Consider the following 20,992-nt stretch of genomic DNA (forward strand, 5'->3'; position numbering starts at 1 on the left):
GCATTTTGTCATTATGCAGATTCTTAACACATACGAAAAGTACAGCTATTATCATGTGAACTATCTCAGAATCTTTTGACATTGAAAAGGCATCCTCATCCTCTTTGTTGAAAATGTTGTTAACATCTCCTTGTTAAAACATATTTAAAGAAAGGAAAGACACAGGATACACATACACACACACACAAATTAAATATCAAGAGAAAATGGTGATGCAAGAGATTACACACCCAGTATATACCCCAGGTACACTTGCTAGAAACATGAATGGTGGCATTTACCAAAGGGGGTTTATTTAAAGTCAGTTAACAGAAAAGATCAATGTGTAATTCCCTAAGGGATTCTGCAACAATCAGCAATTATAATAAATGAAGCTGAGTTTAGTTTTAAAAAATGAATTACACACATTCAGAATGGGTGAAACAATGCTTTAAAGGAGATTTTGTGAAAGATTCCAGAATTTTACAAGAGTGGTCCTGAGTGTGGTGAAGCTAACCCAAAAAGTGCCCACAAGGATCCACTGGGATGAGGAAATAAAATACTGCAACTCCTATATTTACTTTTTATCTTAAAAAACTAGACGCCAAGCTTCATTTTTATTTAATATATGCATTGACCACAGTACATGTAAATAATTTAAATAATATACATCTAGAGGGTGCGTACTTAAAATTATTTTACTAAGAAGACTGCATAATTAAAACTCTTTAGGAATTTTTGTTTTAGAAGACAAGCAGCTCAGGATAAACCTGAGGTATGATGTGATTATTAAAAACAAGCCAAAAAATGTATCATCTTAGTTATATTAGTTAGCTTTTCCATGTAACAAACCACCCCAAAACAAGTTGACTTACAAAAACAACCATTTTTTACTGTTCAGAACCTGCACGAGGTCACTTTCACTGACAATCTAAGAATAAGGGTTCTGAAAACTAAGTCCTAGGAGGAAGGGTTGAAGGAACTGAGATTGTTATGCTTCGAAAAGGGAACACAAATAGAAAAGAGGAATATGTGTGTTAGACATTTACTATCTTGATTTCTTACAGCTTAAATTCTAATACAATTTATAGTGGAAGGAAAAATATTTTGAATGGATATCCCTTGAAGCAATAGAAATTAAAGTATTTTTTATTTTTCCTAATTGATTTCATAATTTTAGAACTATATAATTTCAGAGTTCCATTTGTGTGGAACGACACAGTCGGCTGACACAGAAATTACTGGAAAATCCTAGAGGAGATGTATATATTCCAAACTTGTCAACTTTCCTCATTTTTATCAAAGAATTGGCTATTTCTATCTCCTCTTTTTAAAAGAAAAACAATATTGTCTTTTCTTTTGTTTCTTTTCCTTTTCCCCCCAACTCAAATTCTGTAATTGTAAATTCAAAATATGAGCAGATTTAAAAATGGATTACGAAGAAAAAGCTTTAATATAAACAAAAGAAAGATGGAGTAAAATGCATGTCCGTCACTGCCTGAGAAATGGTGTGACAAATGTACTTCCGCATAAAGAATGGTGGTGACTCAGAGCATTGCTGTCCACCTGAAAGGAATATGTGAAATAAAATATATTTTTAAAAAAACCCATACAAACGCAGTGTCCCTTCTGGGTACAGCTGGAACAGTGCTCTGTTTAAATAATTTTACATCTTCTCCTAGAACTAAAATTTCTGCAAAGTGAAATCAAAATACTACAAAAATCTATACATTGTATAAGAAACTAATCTAATTTATTGTAAGATTTAGAATTAAAATTTAAGATCATTCAATAAAATAAATTTTAATAACAGTAACCCTGAAACTTTAGACCAATGATAAAATTTATATTTTTTGGCTTTTTAGCAAACAACAAACTAAGACTTCCATGAAAACAAAAATCGCATTTCCTTCAGTGGCATTACTAGCAGAAAAATCAGAGATGACTATATCCTTACTCCAAGAGAATTTTTTAGTCAAGTAGCTAAAAAAAATCAATCTGTGTATTCCTCCACTTTTTTAGACCCAAAGTTATTTTTTGCTGAGTGGTGAAAAACAGAAAATGGACATTTGCTTCTGGCACTGTGACCTCCTCCAGGCCCCTGTCCATGCTGCCCTGACACAGTGTATTCTTGGCACACACTTGTGATATAATCCGCAACCATTCTCCATAAACACTCAACTTGACAGCAAGTGAGAGTAAAAGATCTCCCTTTCACATCAATGAAGATTGCCACACTACGAACACATTTCCCTCTTTTATGAGATGGATGACTTCTAAAAAAGATTAATTCAGATGGGCAACTGCTCAACACTTATTTTTCTTCTAGCTATACACACGAATACACCAACTTTTGTTTTAAAACCAATAGAGCTCTTAAATATTATAAACTATCTAGTTTTTAAAAAGAAATCTACAGCTGGTCCATACATTTTCCAACTAAGACAGCATAAAACCTCCATGTTTAAAAATGCCATACCCTCCACCTGCGTACATACACACTCATACACATACACACCCGATCCAACTCCACACTTATCCACTAATGACTAAACAATTTGAGATGCATTGATGGGGGACAGGGGGAAAGGGGCTGGGGAGGATTTTTTTTTTCACAACAGGCATGCATAATATTTACTGAATAAGACATTGTGCTCTGTATTTTTTCTAGCATGTGGGGGGAATCATAATTGTATTTAGACTTTATATGGCATGGGTTACTCAGTTCACAGCAGAGGCACCTGCAGCAAATTAATTTGTTGTAGCACATTAATTATCTCATAGCTTCTATTTAGGCTGCAGCTGTTGCTATTATGTTAATATTTTTTATCACCACTGTATACAACAGGTTATGGCAATAATAGAAATATCCCTTTTTTTTGGCTTTCCTTCCCTATCATTTCCATTTTTCTATGTCAGAAGGGAAGACTGAAAGAAATTTAGGCAAATTAAGCCCCAAAGTGCACTATAATTTTCTATTTCTGAACTGATTTGTAAGAGAATGGGTAACTGAAATTAGCAAAGAATCACCCCACACAAAGATGGCGCGTGCAGAATTTGTGAAAGCGAAAAAGAAGACGAAGGAGAAGCAAAAGAGGGACGGAATACTGCAGTGCTGGGGTGGTGAGTGTTTGGATGGGGGCGGGGAAAATGCTGCAGTTTTCATGAAATAATAAGGTGGGGGAAAAAAGGCATACAAAGAGTAGGTTTTTCATTGTTTGTAAAATATAAACACAGATGAATTCTGTCTTTGGTTTGTTCATGCTTTTCACTCTGCACAGCAGGGATGTTCTTAAGAAGTTGCCCTCTGCGAAATTTCACTAAATGGGAACCGTGGACCCTGCATGATGGGATTATAATCACACCAGCCACTCCTTTTACATAATTTTTTGTTTAAGATCCAGTAAGACTCCCTGTTTTTAATATATATAAAGCAATAGACATGTATATGTCGATAAACTGAGGGTTTGCGTGCCTATAGCCTGGTGCAAGCTAAAACAAAAAACCGGTGATACCACATCTACAGATCTCAATGGATTCAAAAACAATATGAAAATTTTTAGCTGACAAGAACATGTCTGCTGCCTGCAGTCCCTGCAATAGCTCACCATGTTGCCTACTAACCAAAAGATCAAAAATTATCGATTTCATGGCGCTGCGTGCTCTGGAAAGAAAAGCTACTTTAAAATTTGCATTGTTTAAGAAATGAGTTAAAAGAAAAGAATCATTTTTTTTCTGAAGACTTTGGGATGTGAAAATGGCTTGTTTTAATCTTACCCATGATTTACTATAATTCTATTATTTTTAGCAGCTGGAGTCCAGAAATGATTTTTTTCGATGAATTTAGGATTTTGCCGCAGTATACATCTGCAGTCCCAGAATCCTCCGGTAAGTTAATCCTTCTTGCGTTGGGAAACGCCTTTAACCTTCTTGTGAATGAAATATCTGCAACCATTTTGAAATTTTTAATAGAGAGGTGTGTGTGCATGTGTGTGTATGTACGTTGGGGGGTATGTCTCCAAAGCATTATTTCTTAGCAATGCAGCGGTAATTGTCTTAGTTCTTAGAAACATATACCTTTGTGTTCTATGAATATCATGGATGATGTCTCCATTGCTTCTCCTTCACACTATCTATGGTAGCCATTAAAATGTACTTTCTTAGTATGGCAATGACTGCTGTGTCAAACCAATGAAGGCCTGGAGAACCCATAACTCCAAGTATGAAGAGTGTTGCCGGCATAACCGCAGTGGCCATGAACAAAACTATCACTGCTGCTGCCACTGCCACCACCATGGCCATCGCCTCCCACCACCTTCACTGCCCCTCCCTCGCTCTGCAGTGCACACCAGATGCAAGCTTTCCACGGTGCCTCTCGGCCGAATGTGCCCAGTGGGTTCCTAGATTACTTCTGTGTGCGAGAATAGCCAACCATGGATCTGACAAGAGGTATTTACAACTACTTAGCCTGTTCAGCTGGAAACAAATCAAAAGATAACACTGAACCCTGAGATGATGTATTGCAAATCAAAAGTCCCAATCCATAAATAGCCCACTTGATGTGCTGCTAAATGAAAAGCTGATCCTGATTATTGTCCAGTGTTTTCAGGTTGTCAAAAAGAAATATTTTAATAGGCCTTCTTAGAGAGTTGGGATCTATTGTTTATAAATGCATGGAATATTATTTAGTCTTACCTTTCTGCTGGGAGAGGATTCTTCCCAAGGAGATTCAGATACCGAGTCCAGAGGAGACCACACCCTCATCTCACTGTTGTCTACTGTTTCTGTTTACGTTCGAGTAGGGTTGATTAACAATTACAATTATACATTAATTTAAGGGACCTAATCAAAAGGAGCCAGTCTTCCATTTCCCTCTCTCTAAAGGAGCTCATTGTCTTAGTGCTCAATAAATGTTTAATTAATGGATTCGATAGAGTTAACTATCCAAAAAGTGAACGGACCTTCTTTACAGTCTGGCTTGATTAATGTTTCTGTAGGAAGTGCAATAACAATCTGGGCATTTATTTCTTTGCCTAGAGGTGATTTAAAAGCATGTGTTTTTGTGAAGGACGCTTTACGTTCAGGTTCCGTGTAGCCCCTGCTTGATATGACAATGGTCTGCTATCATGACAAGCAATACCTCCTCCGCTAACCCAGCTGGAGACACTTTGGTTTCTAGGAACACAGCTTGAAATTTAGAACCATTTGTCTTTTGCAGTTTCACAAAATGGATTAATTTAGGTCACACCCAAGTGGCTGACTCTAGAAGGAAAAGGTGTAAAAAGATAACCCAGTGTTTTTTTATGAAATGTATTGCCCAAGGTCAATTTTTTAAAATCATTTCTACAAAATCACTTATTTCACCCACTCATCAGGTATTTTGATGCTTATATTTCTCGTTGGTTTAATGACAATATCTGTCTTCACTTCACACAAGTTATTCATCTCATATTTTTGATGAGACAATTGGAACAATTTCTGTTTTTTGAGAGAAGCAAATAAAAATTCTGAGCAATTTGTTAAATTCAACTAATTTGTTTTAATGTCACCCAGTAATTCTTCAGTACACTTAAATTTGACAGGAAAAACAGCTTGCTGCGTTGTTGCAAATTTTACATTTCCTTTAATAACATGTGTTTGCTTAAAGTATTATTATAGATTTAAAAATCTTAATTCTAAATTTAGATTAAGATATCTAAATTACAGAAAACGTTTCAATTATTTTGGCATCTGAATAGAGAAATACAAATATAGAAGAGTTTTTTATCTTTTAGAGGTTCTAATGGTGCAAATATTTCTTAACTTGATTTAAGTGTGCCTTATTTAGCAAAAAAAAAAAAAAAACCCAAACATAGAAAAAGGAAATATCCATACAAAAAGAACCTCTAACATTAATTAGTCATCTGATTTTACATTATGACTTAAATCTACTGTATATTCTTTAACTCTGCATATGAGTTTTAAAATTGGGGATCAGTACCTGGAAATGCCATTTTATACTTTTGAGTTTATATTAGAAACAGTGCTTTGATGAAATACCTTTTTCTGTCAATCTGTTTGAATTATGTCCAGCCAAGTTAACCACAACCGTTGGCCACACTTACTTCTACAGAATTACTAGCAAAAATAAAAATGAGAAAGTCATCTTAGACAATGGATTTCACTGAACATCATCGTGTGTGCACTTTTTCCACTGCAGGGGCCCACATGTGCAATAGTGACAGATAGCAGTTGACATTATCACTGTATATAGTAAAATATCTTTCAGGCAGGAAAAAAAATAGAATTATTTAAAGAACAAGTTGGCCCTTAAGTATTAACTATACCGAAAACTACATATCCTACCGCATGAGTAAAGGAGTAAGTAGGTTTCCTGCTTGTATCTATGTATAAAGACCTATTGTTTGCATGCATTAATTAGAGGGATAAAAGCCTCAAGATAACTTTCACTGTTGCTTTTTGTACTCTCTCTATTGTTTTGGAGGGAAAATAAGCATAAAACAATAGGCTAGAGAAAGTGAATCGATCATAATTGTTTCAGCTTTGACAAATGCCAATCTTGCTGGATTACAATGGAGACATTTCCAAGGGAAATGAAGACTCAACTTTAGCCTATTAAAAAGAATTAGAAAATGTTTTTGAAAAACAGAAAATGTTTTAAAAAAATTAAAAGCTGCCTAATCGATAGTTCCTTCCATAAACAACATACTTGGATTTCTCAAATAAGTAATACCGTAGAAATGCACCTTCTCCAAAGAAAAATCCCCACAAAAAGAAAAAACAAACCTATTGATATTTAGTAATACAGTGGAACCAAACACAAATGGACTCTATAAGAATTAACCTAACGGACAGGGCTCTAGAGCTAATCCATTTCCATCAGTCATTTGTTCACAGTAGGTACTCATAGGACTTGTTGAATTGCGGGCTAGGCGCCCACTCCAACGAGAGTTCACAGCCTTCGGGAGTGCGGACAGCAGGCGGCTCGGCCCGGTAGTTCACCCAGGTTCAGGCTGAGCAGCCGGTTAGGATGCGGGATGCACGATCCGGACAGTGGGGGGCTTTAGGGTGGTGAGCGGCTCGGCTGCGAGCCACGTCCTGCAGGGAGTGTGTAGCCCAGACCGCAGCGCCGGCAGAAGCCCTAACCCGCCCGAGTCCCCCGACCGACAGCCGGGCGGCGGCGGCGCCCAGCAGCGCCTGGAGCGGGGCAGGCCCCGACCTCAGCGCCCGCGCCGCCGCCGCCTCGGCCCCGAACTTCTGCCCTCTCAGGACCTGTGCCGACCGCCCGCGCGGCCCCCGAAGGCCGAGGCCGAGATGCAGCCTCCCGCGGGCGGCGGGAAGCGCGTGGCAAGCCCCGCGTCGGCTCTCACGGTTCGGGGCACACGCGGGGCGGGAGCGTCGCGCTCCGGACAGTGGAGGATCCTGGTGCGGCCCTCCCCCCACGCCACTCCGGCCCGCGGGGGCCGCGGCCTGCCCGCCTCGGACTACGGTGCCCTCGCAGGCCGCCCTCCAGCCCCGACCGGCGGGGGAGCCGCAGGGCTCTACCTAGGAGAGCGTCCGGGCAGCTAGCGGGCGCCCCGCCCCGCCCCGGGGCGTTCGGACGGCGGCAGGCGGCTCGGCGGCGCGGGGACTACTTTCCCCCGTCCACCCGCGCCCCGCCCCTTGTCCTCGCGCGGCGGAACGCTCCGCGCTGCGCCAGTGGCGGCAGGATACAGCGGCTCCTGCGCGACTTATAAGAGCTCCTTGTGCGGCGCCATTTTAAGCCTTTCGGTCTGTGGCAGCCGCGTTAGCCCGTCCCCGAGAGCGGAGAGCGAGAGGAGGCGGAGACGGAGGAAGGTCCGAGGAGCAGCTCCGGTCCCCGCCGAGCCGCCACTGCAGGCCGAGGACGGTCGGACTTCCGCGGCGGGAGGAGCCTGTTCCCCTGAGGTGCTTGGGCGCTCCTTTCCTTACCCTTCCGGGGCTGCTCCCGCTCCCTCTTCGGAGCTAAACTTCGTCGCGGGCGCGCGGTCCCGGCGGCAGCTGGAGCCCGGCTCGGCGCAGCCGTGGGGCCCGGGTTGGGGAGCAGGGGTGCGGGCTGGGGGCGCCGGGGAGGCGGCGGGGGCGGGCCGCGCCCGGGGGGGCGGAGGGCGGCGGCCGGGCCCGGGTTCCGGTAGCGCTGCGCCTCGGGGGCCCCGGGGGCGCCGCTTGCGGGGAAGGGGCGCCGCGAGGGCGCGTCCAGGAGCTCGGATGGCCGGTGCGGGGGGCCTGTGGTTTTCGTCCGGGGCTCCGGTCGCTGCCGAGTTTGGGGGAGGGACCCTGCGCCTCGGGATGCGCCGGGGCCGAGGTGGGGGGCGGGGTGGGGACGGGGGGCTCCGCCTTTCCAGCCTCAGCGGGGAGTTGGGGTCCGGTCGCTGGGCCTGGGACGCCACCCTGGGTCCCATCTGCCTTGCGGATAGGGCCAGTGGACTTTCTCTCCAGATTCCCTCTTTCGTTCTTAAGGACGAATTAAGGGAATTCTTAAGAGAATTGTGTTTTTTTTTAACGCCCTGCCTATGTGAGTTTGGCACTGGCGCTTGTTTAAATGGAAGCAACTTTAAACCTTCAAACTATTAGTGCAGACAGTGCGATGCGTCAGTAGGGTTTGCACACAGAAAAATCCCTGTCTTGCACCTATTTTTTCTTGTACCGTGCAGGTGAGGGACAGCGGCGATGTGCAGTGTACTGGAGTCTTCTGGATTTACCGCGATGGGTGTGAGACCCTACTAAAAATAAGAGTTGGGGGGCCAGGCCAACTTGCTTGTTTCTTACCGAGCGAACCTCGGGAATTCAGCCTCTGACTGCTTCGCGAATTTTGTTCGTAGAAATTACTTATTCAGATAGTTTTTATGGCAGCTAAACTTGGTTATCCGAGCACGTTTTCTTTTCAGCGGAGTGAATTTTTCCCTCGCCACGAAATTGGTGAAATGAAATTCAAGCATTGCAGCTTCCTCCAGTGTTTTGTCTGGGGAGACGACTTTGAACAGAGACTTTCGAAGTTCTCACAGGCCGCTTTTGAATCCGCTAAACTTGAAAGCTTTGGCAGTTGGGTGTAGTTGTTTCCTTCGTTTTCTCTTCCCTTTTGGAGGGAGCATTGTTTTATACTTTGCATCTTCCAGACATCTGTGGTCTCCCCTCCCCCCGGAGCTTGTGAGTGGTGAATGAAGAGAGACCGGCCTGCTGGTATGCAGAGGTCGGCAAAAGGAAATCGAGGAGTGGTTTTAGTGAAATGAGAGCTTTGTGTCATGAATAGCGGTGGCTTAGACTAGACATCAACTTGAAGAGACGGCTGTCCTTTGATAAGTCTAGGCTAATGTTTTTCGGATCGCTAAATTATAAAATATTTTGGCATTTAGGAAGCCGTTTCATTATTGTCACTTGGGAACATTCACTACCTTCAGATATCTTTGTGTTAACTTGTTTTCGTCCTAAGAAATATTAGACATAGCTTGAAATGTTACTTACATAATGCCGTTGTTTAGTATCTGCTTAAATTAGTGACAAACTTCTACTTTGGAGGCTTTTTTTTTTTTTTTGATCTGAACTAAGGCTGCTGCTCCATTCATTTTACTTTTTTTAAACTCAAAGTCTCTGGACTAAAAATACCATTAAGGTTTATTTGAGAGTATCGTTATACAAAATTTGATTAATTTGCACCCAATATTCATTACTTTGACCTAGTCTTTGTTCTGAAGGCCATGTACAAGGACGAGGCCCTAAAGTGATTGCAACAGTAACTTGAAAAACTTGCAGAAGACCATTCTAAAGGATTAAAGGAATGCTGAGACTATTCAAGTCTGAAGTCCTTGAGGGGGGAATAAAAACCGGCACCGGAAAGTTTAGTATAGCACAAAACTTACAGTCCTTGTGGAGTCCTAGGCCTGAGATTTTCCTGGAGGCCAGAGCAGTCATTTTAAATAGCTTTCAGGAAAAACCAATTTTTTAAAAATAAGGTGGTTAATAAAAAAGTGAAGCATTTAACAGCGTTCAAGTGGCAAGAAGCATTCGAGAGTTTTGTTGCTTATGAACTAATTGCTGACTACTTCCTTTACCAAGATTATGTAGAAAAATGTGTATTCCAGTATTAAAACTTATCAAACCATGAATTGAGCTTTCTACTGTGATGACTGAAATAAAACTTGTCCATATAAATAAAGTTCTGTATGCTTGTTTTCATAGACAGTTCCCTTTGCCCCCTCCCCAAATAGGAAGGAAAACATGAAGTAGGCAGATTTGTCTAAGGGTATTGAGATGTGATGCTTAGGAAAACTATCTGCAGATATCCTTTTTTATTGTTGGGAGGGGTGAGAAGAGGAGCATAAGTATTGTTGAAACTAGGGACGTGGAGAATTCAAGTTTGAATGTCACTCTTTTATAGTTATTATAAGTTAGCAGTGAAATAAAACCCCAGAAATGGACTACATAAGTATAGTTAGCCAAATGAAACTTTTATGTTATTGAAATGAAACAATTCATCTGTCCAGTTATAACATGATTTTGTTTCTCTTTCGTGGTTTACTAGTTGCTGATAATCCATAATTGTAGATGAGTAGGTGGTAAATTTTAAGTTTGTACTTTGAGCTTGGTTGGAAGCACACTTGATTGCTAACCCAGGGCAGCAAGTTTGAATGCTTTTCGAGCAGGACAAACTTCTAATAAAAACTATCAGCAACTCTTTTGTAGTGCTACATGTTGACTTGTGACATTGTTTTTGAAAACATTACTGTATTCACCTAGTTGTTTTCTTGTAGCCCTCTTTTTATTGGGAATACAATATCTTTGTTGAAACAGCTTGACTGAAAACATTTTTATACCATAAAAGTAAATAATAAATATAGACGAGGAGGCTGCTTCTGATTAGTCCAGACCACGTAGCTATTGCCTCTTGTACCCTCGTTGAGAGGATACTGATTGCAGAATCAGTTCTCATTCTTTAACAGACTATTGTTTATGTAATACTATTGTAATTGTGACTGTGATAGTTAACTAGGTTAATAGGCTAAAATAAATATATATTTCTCAGATTTCACAAAAGGAAAATAACAGTAGTCTCCCCTTACTTGAGAAGAATATGTTCCAAGACCCCCAGTGGATTCCAGAAACCACGAATAGTACCTAATCCTGTATATACTGTTTTTTCCTATACATACATCCCTATGATAAAGTTTAATTTATAAATTAGGCACAGTAAGAGATTAACAACAACTAAAAATAGAACAATTATAACAAGATGCTGTAATAAAACTTAAGTGCATGTGGTCTTTCTCACAATATGTTATTGTATTGTACTGTACTCACCCTTCTTATGATGATGATGTGAGGTGATAAAATGCCTACATGATGAGATGAAGTGAGGTGAATGAGATAGGCATTGTGATGTAATGTTAGGCTACTATCGACTTTCTGACCAAAGTCAGAAGGATCATCAAAAGGATCATCTGCTTCCGGACTGTGGTTGAGGACCATGGTTGACCGTGGGTAACTGAAACCAGGGAAAGTGAAACTGTGGATAAGGTGAGACTGCTGTGTGTGTGAGATTTGTGTTGCTTGAAAATGAGTAGGAGTTAATTCGTATAGTTTTTCATCACTTAAACTCAGGAAAAAGGTCTCTGTTTCCTCTGTTTACTTAAGAAAGCTGCTTTTGTGTTTCATGCAAGACTGAGCTTGACTCAGGTTTGAAACCTAGATCCATCTGTTGAGGCCTGAATCCTGCTGTCCTTGAAGTATGTATATAATCTGCTTTCTCCCTAAGGAAAGAGAAGCTCTTAAAAGAGAAAGTCAATCACGTTAGGAACTCCTTTTTAGAGTTTAACTACCTTTTGAATTTGTTAATTGTGGGCATCTCTTCTTTTAAGAGACATTCCCACTCCCAAAGTCACTCTCAAACCTGATTCAGCAGAGAGAGAGTAGTGTTAGGGCATGTTTTCATTGCACGCTTTGGTCATGTTGAGTGCCCTCCAGTGGATATAATGTAATGCTTGTGATTTTTCCCCCCTAGCAAGTTTGTTTGTGTGGAGTTTATTTATGAATAGTTCTCATGAGAAAGCACCAATCAAGAAATTGTTTGAATTTTAGAATAATTTATTCATATCAATACTGCTAATTAAAAGGTTGGCTTGAGAGAATGTCATCTCAACCAGTGTTTGCAAGAGACAGGTGAAAGTTAAATTAGGGATTACATTTTAGTTAAGTCACTTTAAACAGGCAGTTCTGTTTAAATATATCGTAATGATAAACCAAAAACTCAATATAACAATTTGGGGGTAAAAGATCGTAACGTTTAGCCATATTAATGAATTAGAGAAACAAATTCTTAGAAAAAGTTAATGAAGAAATGAATTGTCAGTTTATCTAACATCTGTTACATAGTAAAACATGAGTAAGTGCTCAACTCAGTTATATTATCAAAGAATATTATGTCTGTGTTAGGAACTAGATAGAAACTAAGCCAGTTGAGTATATGTGAACTCGAGAATATAATGCCCTAGTGACTATGGGTGTCATTTTGTATAGAGTTGTGGGCTATGATGATAGTCCACAAAATATCACTATACTGATATTTTGCCTTTTAAAATTTTCACTAAAAACCTTTCTCCATGCTCCTGTGTTAAAGTTCTTGCTATTTCTATTAGTGACATTATTTTCTGAAAATACTTGTTTCAAATCAGGTTCTGATTAGTAACAGAAATTCTGAAGCCTATTCTAAATTATCTTTTGGAAGTCAAACGGTCATTTTATGGAAAATTCTCAGAGTTTAGAAACTTATTTTTTCCTTTGTCTTCCATAATGGGTGGTTGAAATGAAATTAAAAAGTTGACAGAGTAGGGAGGGAAAATGACAGTATCACTGCTCCACTTTGCTCTTGGAACTCAATATAATTTTGTGGAAACATTGATAATGATTTTTGACTATTTAAGAAATGTATTATTGTTATATCTAATTTTTTTTCTAACAAGAAGACCTCAGTTTCATGTAAATGGTGATTTCAGAATGAATTGTGTTCCTTCATAAAGGATCATATTTGGAATTAGTAATGTCCAAGTTGATGCTTAGTATTTGCAGCATTTTCTCTCTATAGGTCAAATAGCTTCTGTTCTAATTTTCCAAGATTTTGATGAGCTATAAGAGTAGATTTGAAAGTTCTTTTAAAAATTATGTACATAAAGCTTACTGAGAAAAACGTCTACCTATTAGGGACTTAATTTATCTCTTGAAATTGGCAATATAGCATACAACAATTTGACATTCAAGATATGTGACTAAAGTAAGATTGCTTTCACAAGCCATATAGGTTGGTCTTACATTACAGTGGGAATGACTGCTCAGCGTCTCCAGGGCCAGGCAGGTATAGGGTAACTGGGGCACTGGACTAAACAAGTTGGAGAGCACATGTCCCATCTAAGCAGCCATCTTCAGCAGCTCCAGCCATTATGTGGGAATATAGTTCATGTTATCACATCATCTGACTCTTTTTTTCCTAAGAGAAGCAGGACATCTAGATTAATGTGCATCCCTTGATTTGCACATGTTGGTGAATGAAATTCATGTTTTAAGATACTATTCAGCACAAATTAAATATAACTATTAGCAGGCTACTGCCAGTTTGTAACATCTGCAGTAGTGCCATTTGGAGTACAGTTTTTTTTTTGTTGTTTTTTGTTTTTTTGTGAGGAAGATCAGCCCTGAGCTAACATCCAATGCCAATCCTCCTCTTTTTGCCAAGGAAGATTGGCCTGGGGCTAACATCCGTGCCCATCTTCCTCTGCTTTATATGGGACGCTGCCACAGCATGGCTTGACAAGCAGGGTGTTGGTGCGCGTCCGGGATCCGAACCTGCGAACCCCGGGCTGCCGCAGCGGAGCACGCACACTTAACCACTGTGCCACCAGACCGGCCCCTGGAGTACAGTTTTTTATGATGATGATTATGCTAAGTGACTGAGGATAATATGATTCTGTGGATTTCTATTACTTAAGAATTAAGATTGTTAAACTATTAGGTTCATATTTAGGTATTTGAAAAATGCCTTGTATCAATGGATTATAGATTAGGAACTTAAAAGCATGTTTATGTTATTAACTTGTTTGTGAAATCTGGGAAATCCACACTCTCAGGTTTAGGAATTAAGATGGTTTGGGTCAAGGAAAAGGAGGAGAAAAAACAACTTGATCATTACTTGATCATCTTAACTATAGATTTTTAAAGTGTAGTTTTAAAAGAAGTCTCAAAACAATCTCTGAAGGCACTTAAAATGCTGGACAGATTCTGGCTGTATATACACAATCATGCCAGCCTGAAATTTTAAATCATATCCTGGTTTTTGGCCAAAGTCTGCATTTCTAAGATAAACTATTATCAGACTAGATCCAAAACTGAAAAGCAAAGTTTAGATGATGAAAAATTAATTAAATATAAGTTTTACTTAAATTAGTGGCATACTGCTATTTGGTCAGAATAAATTTCTGCAGGCAATTAAATAGATTTTGGTTAAATCTTTTACTGCTAAGGCAGAGTTGTTCATTTCTAAAGTTTGAAAAGTTGGGTGTTTAGTCTTCAGACTACATGTTTAAATGGCAAACTATGTCTGGACTGAAAATGCAAAACCATAAGCCAACATTGGTTTTAAAAAGCATCATCTGAAAATAGTGCTGTAGGCTGCATTTGTTTTTATATGATATGGTGTAGAATGCAAGCAAAACTGATCAGTGGACTTTTCACATAACATTTATCCCAGAGATGCTTACCCCCTTGCCTATGCCACAATCCCCATGTAACTTTACAGAGCCACTATAAAGTTTCCCTTGTAGTATTCCAGAAATTTCCTGCCTCTGATTTCTTTTGAACTTGTTGAAAAGACTCTCCCCCTCCTCCAATAGTTTGAAGAGTGTCAACAGCTGGATTATGCTGGGGTGAAACTGCTTCATAGAACTTCCCATTTGCTCCCGTATTTATTTCCATCTCTTAATTTCCTCACTAATATTCCTGTGGTTTTACTTGCGATGTTATAATTCACATGTTGCTGGACTGATTTTCCTTTTAACTGATTTGTAACAGGTGTGTTAAACAATTAGTTAAAAAAATTAGGGGTGGGGGAGATGATATTTTTAAACTGTTTAAGTTCTTTCAAGTTCATCAGTCCTCATGGCGTACAGATCATATCCGTGATTAATAAATCTTATCTTGAATGCTGGTAGCTGATCTACCTTGGAAGTAAAAGATGTGCAAAAGCTGAAAGGTTAGTTTAATAAGTTTCTTTTATTAACAGATATTGCTATTATGATAGCAAAAATAATTGTGATATATATATACATATATACACACACTATTGTACATTAGCCATATAAAAATATGAGAAGTTAGATTTACTGCAAAATTTCTTGGGAGTGCAATTTGAAGATGGTCTTAAATGATTGTAGTAATTTCTTGCACTGAGGGGTGGTTGTTGTAAACTGACCCCCAATCCTGCTGCCCCTTTTTTTTTTAATATAATTAAGTGGTTTGGGGGTAAGGGTGTAGGGAGTGAGTCTGTCTGTGAAGTTTTCCATATACTAGATGAATGCCACATGTATAAGGGAGGAACAAAGGTTTCTTGGAAATATTTTTCAATCCAACTATGGAGGTTTCCAAGTAGAGTTCCATTCCCCTGTGTAGAAAGTGCTGACATAGACACTTAAAATCTTTTCTGAGCTACTTGAAAGAATGTAGCCATGTCAGATATTACTTATACCTAATAGTTCATTAGATACAAATGTAGACACTAAATGTTACATAGGAAACATTGTATGCTGACAAAGCACTCTTTAGATAGTTTCATAAATTTAGTCTTTCTGGCATTTTGCTTAATTTTAAAGTTTGTTTAGTGTTTTTTTGTGTGTGTGGGAGGAAGATCAGCCCTGTGCTAACATCTGCCAATCTTCCTCTTTTTTTGCTGAGGAGGACTGGCCCTGGGCTAACACCCATGCCCATCTTCCTCCACTTTATATGGGACGCCGCCACAGCATGGCTTGCCAAGTGGTGCGTCGGTGCACGCCCGAGATCCGAACCAGTGAACCCCGGGCCGCCGCAGCAGAGCGCACGCACTTAACTGCTTGCGCCACCGGGCCGGCCCCAAGCTTGTTTAGTTTTTAAGCCCAACTATATTATTAATTTTTTTATTTGCTATCTTATTTCTGTTGGAAAAGCCACATGAGAATATGAAATAAGGTTTATATTGTTCTAACTAATAGTTATGAGTATTCTCTGTGATCCATTCATGTAGTAAAACTGTTATTTTGTATCTGATAGTTGTCCTCTGTAGGTCACTATTTCCTGCCTTAATTCTGTCGTTGTTTCCTGGGTCCTCAATCAGAGTGCCAGCCATTTTATTCCCCATAGAATGAGAAATAGGAGGCTAGAAAGTTTAAGAGATTAGAAGTCTGGAATACCAGAAGATTGGGAGTCACTTGTGAGACAAAGTAATGATTGCTAAAATGGTATTGTTGATAAATAGAAGCTGGGAAATACTAAAATTGCATTCTTTTTTGTAAGAATACTTATTAATCATGCCTGAAGAATGCCCTGACTAGATGCTAAAAGGCCTCAGGTTTTTCTTTATTGCCATTTTACCCCAGATCATATTACATTTCTCTAGAAAGCTCTAAAACAGAAAGACTATTTAGTCTTCTCTTTGCTCCTCAAATTAGTCCCCTTTCCCCCATCAGAAGCTAAGCAGGAACTCCTGTACCTTCTTATCATCCATCTGCATGAAGGGTCCATCTTTATAATGGAGGAAGTATTATATGCTGGTCAGAGGCCAGTCCTGACACACGGCTTTTCAAGGACTTTGTTCATTTAGTTATACCTCACTCTTCTGTGTTACCCTTATCCCTCCAGATTCTAATCCCATTGCTTTTTTTTTGTCTCCACCTCTCACCTTTTATCATCTTCTGAAATCCAGTCATTGTGCCTTCTGGAACTCATAGTCATCAGCAAATCCCTTTTATTCTCAATCTATTCTGAGAATCTTCCTTCTCTTTCTTGCTCCAGTTGTAACTGAGCCTCTCCCCTGATAATGCTACTTCCCTTGCAGCTCTCTCAAGTTTTCCCTTCTTGCACACCTTTTACTGCTGAATCAAGAGTCTTTGTTCCTCATGGTCACTTCTTGACCCTTTTTTCCCAGAACTTCAAGCTTTGACTCTCATGTCATCAAATTATATCACTCACTACCCGTCTTTATTTTAGTCATCTACCAACTTTCCTGGGTCATTTCTCTCCTTCCTTGAACACTTTATTAGCTCCTGGCTTACTGTCTTCTTAATTTGTCATAATTCTTGGTGATACCAGTGTCGGTGTAGAGCAGTGCTACTCAAAATGTCGTCTGGGCTGTGAACTGTTTGTATCCAGTATGAATTACGATACGGAGTTCGTGCCAGAATGTAAATCACCTATGACACTAAGTTCACTATTTAGTTCAGTTCACTTGTGTGTGTCTGTGTGTGTGAGTGTGAGTGAGAGGAATATCAGCCCTGAGCTAATATCCGTTGCCAATCCTCCTCCTTTTGCTGAGGAAGATTGGCCCTGGGCTAACATCCGTGCCCATCTTCCTCTACATTATGTGGGACGCTGCCACAGCATGGCTTGACAAGCAGTGCATTGGTCCACGCCTGGGATCTGAACCTGCGAACCCCAGGCTGCCAAAGTGGAGCACGCCAACTTAACCACTACGCCACCGGGCCGGCCCCTCAGTTTACTTTATTTGTAGCAAGACTTTTTTGATGAAGGAAGCAGTATGTTGCTTTATAATCTGGCATAAGCTCCTGTGGTGTTGTGGTCTGGCACTTTGAGTAACATTGATGTAGAGGATGCTTCCCATATTCTGGCCTCTTAGTTCCTTCATTTCTTCTCCAATTGATCTTATTTTTCACTCTGATTCAATCACACATTCTCACTGTCATATCCTAGAATACCTTGTCTTTTACCAATAACTTCCGCCCTCCCCAGTCTCATTTCAAGTGTCCCACTCCCTTATTCCTGTAGTAAATACTTTCAGTTCCAACAGCCCTTCAGCCCCACTGGAATGTACAATCTATCTATCCATCTAAGCTTTTCAGTATCCCTCCCCATCACTTCTACCCAGCTGAAATTTCACATTGAATCACTTTTTTATATACATTGTCAACAGCCTTGTCCCTTCCTGGCTTCATGCCCAGTGGTCCCTGGTCTATTAGTTCACCCTCCTTTATGACTATTCCTTACTTTTTTCTCTCTTCTCAAACCTCCCAACACCTCCTCCCCTGTCCTTACTCATCTAATGCTGTAGCTTTCTGTTTTCATTAAGCATATTGAATAATTGGAAGAATTCCTGCACATTTCCATATCTGTGACTGTGCCCTTTACCTTGTCCTCTGTCACTATGGGTGAATTGTAATCTTCCAAGATAAGGACAGCCTTTTGTCTTGCTCTCAGGAGTATTACTCTGTTATTCTCCCTTCTCTTGCATCATTGGTTTTTCTTTCTCTACTGGCTCTTCCCATAAGCTTACAAACATACTGTTTATCCTACTAAAAAAAAAAAAAAACAACTCTTCTTCCTGTCTCCCCTTTCACTCACTACCCCAGTTGCTTTTCTTTACAATAAAACACCTTGAAACAATTCCTTATATGCACTCTCTCCCCTTTTCTTTTGAACTCCTACCAGTGACTACCATGTTACAAATTTCCAGTTCTCATCTCACTTAACCTATTAGTAGCATTTGGCATAGTTGCTTGAAAAACACTTTTTCACTTGGCTTCTAGGCCACCAGGTCTGCTAGCAGGTTTTCTTTCTACCTCATTGGCAGTTCCCTCTTAGTCTCCTTTGCTTTTTCTGTCATCTCTTAACTCTATGTTGGAGTGGCTACAAGTTTAGTCCTTGGACCTCTCCTTTTTCAGTTGTCTCATTGCACTTCAGTCTCATAGCTTTAAACAGATAGTGTTTAATCTATTTGCTGATGATTTCCAAATTTATATCCCTAGCCTGGGTTTCTTCTCTGAACTCTAGATCCTTATATCTAACTATTTTTTCAACATTTTAGATGTCTAAGAAGCATCTCAATTTATCTAAAACTGAGCTCCCAATTTTCCCTAAAGCTGCTTCTCTTAGTCTTTCCTAAATGTGACTCTAACTTTCCAGTTACTCCAACTTAAAACCTTGCTGTTCTTGACTCATCTTTCTCTCACACCCCATATCCAAACCCTGTCTGCAAATTGTGTCTGCTCTCCCTTTAAAATATATCCAAAATCTTTCTCACCATAGCCATGCCATCTTAATTTTTTGCCAGGCTTACTGCAAAGGCCTTCTAACTGGTCTCGCTGCTTGCATCTTTGTTCCCCTTAAATGTACTTCTAACACAGTAGCCCTAGTAATCCTTTTAAAGAAATAGATCATGTAACTTTTCTGTTCAGAAACCTCCAGGGGCTTACCAACTCATTCAGTAAAAGCACAAACTCCTGCATGTTCGAACCACTGTCTTTATTACTTATTACTTTTCTCCTCTCACTCCTTGTCACCCATGCTGCCCTTTTTGTTTTTCCTCCAGTTGGTCAAGCATGCTGCATACCATGGCTCACTTCCTCACCTCCTTCAGGCTTTTCCTTGCCATCCTGTTTAAAATCTCAGTCCTTCTCCAACTTCCTATCTCCTTGCTTGTTTTATGTTTCTCCTTAGTCCTCATCGCTGTCTAACATAATAGATATTTTACCTTTTTTTTTTTTTTCTTAGCATCCTAGAACATAAGCTCCAGGAAGAAAGGGATTTTTGTATTTCCTTCACTGCTTTCTCCCCAGTGCCTAGAATCATAGTACCTAGTAGTTGATCGATAAATATGTGCTGAGGGAATGACTTTGAAATCTTATCACCTCATTTGGGGTCATTCCTAGTAGCATACAAATGTATTCCAGACCTTTGCGAAGATGGTTTCTTCTTGTCATCTATGGCTCATGTCAGATAGCACTTCCACATTGAGGTCTTCCCTGTTCACCCATTTTTATTTTGTCGTATTATCCTCATTTATTTGGTTTGTGCACTTAATTATGCTCTGAAGTAACATTTGTTTACTTGCTTGTTCTTTTCACCTCTCAGAGTCTTGTCCTGATTTTGCATCCCTGATATCTTCAACAGTGTCTGGAAGTAATAGGTGCTCAGTAAAGGTTTGTTGAATGGGTGAATAGTCTAGAATTGGACAACTCTTTTTTCCCTCCAGCTAATGCCCCATTTATTTTTCTAATGCCACATTTATTTTTCTCCTATGGACATGGTCTCCACTTTTCATCTCCCATTCCAGTTCATGTTCTGCTTTCATTAGTTCAGTGAGTGTGCTCTTGCTGAGCTCACTATTGTACCTCCATGTTGACCAATCAAATGGATACTTTCTAGCTTTAGTCTTGCTGGACCACTCAGCATTTGGTGCGTTTTTTTACTTTCTTCCTTCTAGAACAGTAATCTCCAGTAGAACTTTCTGTGATGGTGGAAATGTTCTACATCTATGTTGTCCAGTGTGGTGGCCACCAGTTACATGTAGCTGTTGAGCACTTGAAATGTGATGATGTGACTGGAGAACTAAATTTTTAATAAAATTAAATTTAAATGTAAATAGTTGCATGTGACTAGTGGCTACCGTATTGGACAGTACAGTTCTAGAAGCACTCTTCTCTTTTTTCTTACATTGCACTGAGCTCAGTAAGTATCACAACCTAATTACTCAAGCCAGATGTCTACCTAGGACTCACCTTTAATTCCTCTCATCTACCGTAATTTTTCTCATTTACTGCAGCCAGTCCATCAACAGAGCCTGTTATTTCTACCTCCAAACTATTTCTCCAGTCTAGCTACTTTTTATGCCTAGTGCTACTGCCCCAGCCTAAGCCACCACTGTTTATCACCTGGACTATTGCTATAGTTGCTTTACTGGTTTCCCTTCTTTCTTTTTGTCCCGTTTCAGTTTTTTCCATTATAGCCAAAACCATCTTTTAAAAACTCAAAT

General features: G+C 39.9%; 1 protein-coding gene across 2 annotated transcripts in view; it reads left to right on the forward strand.

Moving 5' to 3' along the window:
- The first annotated feature begins 7,737 nt into the window (after positions 1–7,737).
- Positions 7,738–20,992, forward strand: part of CTNNB1 (catenin beta 1) — a 37,212-nt gene continuing 23,957 nt past the window's right edge. For both annotated transcript variants that reach the window (XM_087430784.1, XM_087430785.1), the window contains exon 1: positions 7,738–7,905. The gene's annotated coding sequence lies outside the window, so the exon portion shown is untranslated. The remainder of the gene's footprint in view (positions 7,906–20,992) is intronic.

Source organism: Ceratotherium simum, chromosome 5 (assembly GCF_057802395.1).
Source record: "Ceratotherium simum simum isolate JZ-2026a chromosome 5, ASM5780239v1, whole genome shotgun sequence".
Taxonomy (NCBI): domain Eukaryota; kingdom Metazoa; phylum Chordata; class Mammalia; order Perissodactyla; family Rhinocerotidae; genus Ceratotherium; species Ceratotherium simum.